Here is a 7,250-nt window from a genome sequence, read left to right as displayed (position 1 = left end):
CACTGGCCTTCAAAAGTAAGTATCACACTTTTAAAATTGGGATAACGTTTGAAGTTCACAAGATATACTTTCCTTTTCTCCAAAGAGAATTTAATTTTGTACATAAAAACTTTATAGTCGATAACCTTCTTTTAAGAATTGGCTGAAAAAAAACTTCAAAAACAAAACCATTCCTTTTTCAAAGTGGACGTTTCCGAATTACAATTTTACCATTCACATTTTTCTTTCTGTTTTAAAGTTTTTCAAGATGGGTCTTGTTTTAAAAATTTATGCTAAAAAGCACATAACATTTATTTATCATGCCTCTTTCAGTTGAAGAATGTGCTAGGATCATGGCTTTTCTGGAACTAGGCATCAGTATGCGTCGCACTGCAAGAATGGTGGGTGTGACGATACGAACGCACCAGAAGGTAAAGCGAAGGTACGAAGAGACTGGACACTATCTGAGGAGACCTTGTAATGGCAGACCCAGGTGTACCAGTGCCCGAGAAGATCGTTATATTATTTCCACTGTGTTAAGAAAACGCCACCAAAATGCAGTTGAAGTCCAGCAACAGCTACTTCAGATCCGGACTTCATTAGTGACAGTACAGTGAGAAGAAGACTTGCTGAAGCAAATTTGAAACCCCGAAGACCAGCGAGTGGCCCAAAACTCGAGAGACAGCATCGAGTAGCGAGACTGCGATACGCCCGTGAACACATGCAGTGGGATGAAGAAGAATGGTCAAGAATTTTGTTTGCAGATGAGTCTCGATTCTCCCTTTACACTTCTGATGGAAGGCGAAGTGTTTACAGGCGACCTGGTGACCTTCAAGCCTGCATCTCAGAAAGAGTCCAATACGGTGGAGTGTACATGTATGGGCTGGCATATCTTCAGAAGGTCGCACAGAGCTAGTAGCCATAGAAAATAGCACCCTCACTGGGCAAAGATATGCTCAATAGATTCTCAATGAGTATGCAGGGCCGTATCTAGCAAATATGGGTGATGGATCGATGATGATGCATGATAATGCCCGGCCACACACGGCTCATATCGTACAAGAGTATATTCAGGAGGTCGGTATCAGCGTGATGGCTTGGCCGTCAAGAAGTCCTGATCTCAACCCGATTGAACATGCCTGGGATGAGCTTGGGACAGCCAAAATACAGACCGATAGTGGAGTTATAATAATGGTTCCAGTACGATACACCATTTGGGTACGGAATTCTATCAACCAACTAATGATTTATCATAATTACAGATTTAGGCTTAATCTTTAAGTGTAAATCTTCAAACATGTTGTGATGTATGTACTTAATGGTATTATCATAATGTATAGAACTGTAGATCACACTTGACACTACTCACAGAACGTAGTGATTGTATACTCTTTGCTAGTAACAATTAAAACCTCGTTACGGAAGGACGTGTCTTATTTACTACTACCCGATATTCTTCACGTGTTAATTAAGGCCCGGTTTCCACCAAAGCGGAGAGGAGACGCGTAGCGGGGAGGAGACGTGTGCTCTGCATAGCCAGCATAGCGGAGATGTGAGCTCGAAATCAGTCAACTGATATCAACGAAAGGAAGACGTCCTCCTTCTTTGAGTTAAAATACTTCGCTAAATTACTTAAGGCGAAGAGAAAGCAGAAAACATGCAAACATGGTGTTTTTAGACATGTTTTGTGGGGAAAGTTCAGCATTTCAAGCTATGAACACTACTTAATCCTGTTACACATATCCTTAAGTCTTATTTGTAGGTTGCTAATGTTTGCTGTTGGTTATAGTTAACACTGCCGAGCCTTTTTGAACTACCACTTTTCTTTGAAGTTAAACATGTTTTTTGGCATGGCGTGACGAATTTTTTGGTACTTCTCTCAGAACAGTTATTCTTATAGCTTGTACTTTTTTGTGTTTTTTTTTTTTTATGGAATAGGAGGACAAACGAGCGTAGGGGTCACCTGTTGTTAAGTGATCACCGCCGCCCACAATCTCTTGCCACACCGGAGGAATCACAGGAGCGTTGCCGGCCCTTAAGGAAGGTGTACGCGCTTTTTTTGAAGGTACCCATGTCGTATCGTCCCTGAAACACCGCACAAGGAAGCTCATTCCACAGCTTTGTAGTACGTGGAAGAAAGCTCCTTGAAAACCCCAATGTGGAGGACCGACACACATCCAGATGGTGAGGATGATATCCTAACTTGTGGCGTGTCGTGCGAAGGTGGAATTCAGCGGCAGGAATCAGGTTAAACAGCACTTCGGAACACTACCCGTGATAAATGCGGTAGAAGACACACAATGAAGCGACGTCTCTACGCAACGCCAAGTGATCCAGCCGTTCACAGAGCACTGGGTCCCCGACAATTCGAGCTGCTCTGCGTTGCACGCAGTCAAATGGATCGAGCTGATACTGGGGTGCGCCAGACCAGAGATGACAGCAATACTCCATGTGTGGCCGTACCTGCACTTTGTAGAGCGCTAGTAGGTGGGCCGGCTTGAAGTATTGCCGTGCTCTATTAATGACGTCCAGTTTCTTTGAAGCCAATTTGGCTTTGCCTTCAAGATGACCACGAAATTGGCAATCGCTCGAGATTTCGAGACCCAGTATTCCGATACTAGGCGCGGCTTTAAGAGAAGTGTTCTGGAAGAGCGGTGATACGACAAATGGGGTTTTTTTAGTGGTAAACGCGCAAACTTGAGTCTTCTGGGGTTTAAATTGGACAAGGTTCAATTTACCCCATTCCGCGACCTTCTCAAGAGAGGACTCGATAGAAGACACAAGTTTCTCCCGGCACTGGTCGACGATTTCCCGAGAGAGACCTGCATGGCCCACTGGCCATGCAGGTCTCTCTCGGGTATACGGCATCACCAGTGCTATCGTCTGCATAGCAATGAATGTTGGAGGTGTCCAACATATCATTGATATGCAGAAGAAACAGCGTGGGAGACAGCACACAGCCTTGGGGCACTCCAGCATTCACGGGCTTCGGGTTCGAGCAATATCCGTCGACAACGACCTGTATGCTGCGCCCAGTGAGGAAGCTGGAGGTCCACTTGCACAAGCTCTGGGGAAGCCCAAATGATGGAAGTTTGGAGAGGAGCGCCTTGTGCCATACACGATCAAAGGCCTTCGCTATATCCAGGCTAACTGCCAGGCCTTCCCCCTTGCTTTCAATAGCCGCTGCCCATCTATGTGTTAGGTATACCAGAAGATCACCTGCCGACCGACCATGGCGAAACCCGTATTGTCGGTCGTTGATCAACTGGTGACCCTCTAGATATACCAAGAGCTGACGGCTAATTATGCTCTCCATGATTTTGGAGAGCAGGGAGGTAATAGTAATAGGCCTGTAGTTTGCCGGATCCGAACTGTCTTCTTTTTTTTGGATCGGATGGACAAGGGCTGACTTCCATGAGTCAGGGACTATGCCTTTAGAATAAGAGTACCGGAATAAACGCGTTAGCACCGGCGTCAACTCAGGGGCACACGTTCTAAGCACGATTGGAGAAATGCCATCCGGCCCGCTCGACTTTCTGACGTCCAAGGAAAACAGAGCTCGCCTAACAGTTTTCTGTCTGAACTGTACTTCAGGAATAGAGCTCTGACACCACGGGATGGTCGGCGGTGTTTTCCGTTGTCGTCAAGAGTCGAGTTGAAGGCGAAAAGAGTGCACAAGAGATCGGCTTTCTTTTTTGCCGTATGGGCCAGGGTGTCATTCCTCATGTGTAACGGCGGCATGGACGGCTGGCTGAAGTTACCAAGAGCAGCTTCCGACAACGACCAGAACTTGCGTGTTCCGGTCGGGTAACTAGAAAGCTGCTCGCCGATTTTGACGACGTGTTTTGACTTTGCACGTGTTGTGTAGGTTCATTTATTGAGATTATATCGAATAACGAGGATTTTATAAACTGTTTTCCACCCTAGAATTTTGAAAAATTGGCTTTGTTACATAGATGGCGGGCCGGCAGCCGTGAACTCAGATCGCTCAAGGTCGCTGGCATTTAGTGTCACCTTAATCCATTTAAAACCGAAACTAAGCGGAGAAGAGATGTGGAAATAGCGAACTCTGATTTGTTATCAAAACGCATCTCTTCTCCTCTCCGCTATGGTGGACACCGGGCCTTAGCGTTGTATGAATACAAAAAATTACACGTTTAGAAGTGTTATAGTTATCTTTACTCTTAGGAAACAATACAGACTAATTATTTCATATATAAAATTGATTCGAACGTTTCACTTAATATGTAAAAACTAAAACTATAAAGCTTGGTATGTGTAGAAAGCTCGCAGAAAGGTGCTATCTTAGATTAGCACGGCGAGTGACGTCTAGATAGTCTATGATAGCTGTGAAAACTACACAAATTAAATAATTATGTATGTTTAATCCAAGAGGTAAGGGGTAATAATATCTCATGTAAGTTTTAATAATTTAACTTAGTCGTTCTTTAACTTTTATTTTCTGCAGGTGGAATAGGAATTCTATTATTGCGATCACCACACCTATGGCACCTCCTACTCCAAGCACCATGAATATTCCACTGGTGTTCTTCATCTGCAGCGACCCACTATCATCTTCAACCGTTGCATTAGCCTGAATTAGTATGCGAAGTAATAAATGCAGCATTGAACATCGTTGAAAAATGGTGTAAAAACAACGACTTATCAGTTAATCCAACAAAAACGGAACTGATAATGTTTACTAACAAACGAGTTCTGGGAAACTACAAACTACCAAAACTATTTGATACTGAACTCCAACTAACAAACGAAGTAAAGTATCTAGGAGTATTACTGGACAGTAAGCTGAATTGGATTGCCCATATAGAGGCGAAAATAAAAACGGCTACTTTATCTTTCTGGCAATGCCGTAGAATGGTAGCAAAGTCATGGGGTCTCGCCCCATATATCGTACTATGGCTTTATACAACGGTAATACGTCCCATGTTATGTTACGGCGCAGTAGTCTGGTGGCCACGCACTAAACTTAAAACCACATGTAACAATCTACAACGTTTCCAAAGACTAGCCTGTATGGCCATTACAGGATGTATGCGAACTACACCTACTGCAGCTTTAGAAGCCATGCTGAATCTTCCAGCGCTACACCTTTTCATAAAACAAGAGGCAGCCTCCGCTGCGGCAAGGTTAAAAACACAAAATCTTTGGAAGACCAATAAATCTGCTTCTTCATAGGTCCTAAATGAGGTGATTATAAAGGAACCACTGCTGCTGACAGTAAGTGACAGGTCTCCAAAGCAATTTATTTTTAACAAGAAATATAAAATACAGCTGCATGAAGAACCGAAAGAGTGTCGTAATGAAAGGAGCTCTGGATCTTCACTGACGGGTCGAAAACAAGGTCTGGAACGGGTTACGGAGTGTTTTCAGAAGATCTAAACATAAACATAGCTGCAACACTTGGTGCTCATAATTCTGTCTTCCAAGCGGAATGCATGGGCATCATCGAAGCGGCTACGGCGACTCTGACACGTAAGGTAAAGGATTACTCCATCCGGATCCTTACGGACAGCAAATCAGTACTACAAGCCCTACAAAGCAATATTATCACCTCAAAGCTTATATACAACTGTTACTGTTCCCTGACGGAAGTATGTGATAACAACAAACGCGTAACTCTGCAGTGGATCAAAGGTCACAGTGGCTCCAGAGGTAATGATGCCGCTGACGAATTAGCAAGGAGGGGCTCAGAGATGATAGCCATTGGACCGGAACCAATAGTCCCTCTCCCCACTGGTTGGCCCACATCAGTCATAAAGCAGCACACCGGGGCTCAGAAATGATAGCCATTGGACCGGAACCAATAGTCCCTCTCCCCTCTGGTTGGCCCACATCAGTCATAAGGCAGCACACCAAGGAGCTACATAATAAATACTGGACGGAGATGTGTGGATGCAGACAAGCAAAAGAGGCTCTACCATGCATAGATCAGAGGCTCTCTCGTAAGCTGGTGAAACTCACACGATCAAGATTACGTAAGATAACTCATGTAATAACGGGTCACGGCCCCTTTAACAAACATTTGTTTAATATAGGTGTCACTGACAGTCCCCTGTGCAGGGCTTGCATGGAGACAGAAGAAACGGCCACACACCTCATCCTGGAGTGCTGCTGTGTGACCACATACCGGGCCAAACACCTGGGGTCACCGAGGACTCTCCCCGAGGTCATCGGTGACATCAGAGGTTTGAGTAACTTCCTTGAGGAGTTGGGATGGCAAGATTGGCAAACCCAACCCTATGACGCAAAATAGGCGCACAGCAGTCGTCGAGTTGCGGAAAATAGCCCGTGAATACCTATACCTATAGCCTGAATTAATAAAACTTATTAGAACAGTAAACGAAATATTTGTACAGTTAGCGCGCGAGTTGAATGCAGTCGGGGCCTGGGATAAGAGCGGGAGCATCTTCCCCCGCTGTCCGCATGCCTCGCCTCGCTCACCTACAGTGTAGTGCTGTACCGTAGTCATCGCTTACCGTGTTATCGCAGTAATACTAAATTTGCGCTCCCTTTGCTATTTTTTTATTATAATTAATGACTGATCCGTCCCTCTGGTTCCGTTCCAAATAAAACAAGTTTTTATTCATCGCCACGCACGAGAAATGGCGAAAAATGCTTTAGACATGTATTCAACACAAATGCAGACCTTAAATTTGAGATTTGATAGAATACTTTTCTCTAATAAGATTAAAACGATGAAAATATTAATAAAATAATTTTTTTATCATTTTCACCGAGTGTAACACTCCAAGCATCAAAATATATGAATGATCCGGGACTTGAACCTGTGACCTCTCGTATTACGTGCGAGTTGAACAAGACATCAACAATAAGATTTATCAGCGATACGTCACCCAAACTGTTGACTCAGTTGGAAGAGCGCTCGCACGGAACGTGAGAGGTCGCAGGTTCGAGTCCCACACCTTTCATAAATTTTGTTTTCAAATTTTATTTGTGTAATTAATCCCAGAAGTGAGGGTAATCACTTTAAAAAAAATATATATATAGACTTCAAGCACTGTTTTAATTTATCGACACACTCATGGTTATCGTCATCAATTATAATTAGGTCACAGCACTATCACATTTTTGTACTTTGCATTCAACTCGCGCGCTATCTATATCTCTTCGGTTTTGTCTAAGCGCAAACACTAGGCCTATATTCCTCACAAGAGGACATCTTGGGCTAATGATATTGACACGAGAGTGGGTCAGGGATTAGAAATAATACTTCGCTTATAGGAACGAGC

The sequence above is a fragment of the Leptidea sinapis genome, chromosome 35, assembly GCF_905404315.1.
Source record: "Leptidea sinapis chromosome 35, ilLepSina1.1, whole genome shotgun sequence".
Classification (NCBI taxonomy): domain Eukaryota; kingdom Metazoa; phylum Arthropoda; class Insecta; order Lepidoptera; family Pieridae; genus Leptidea; species Leptidea sinapis.
This window is presented reverse-complemented; position numbering follows the sequence as displayed.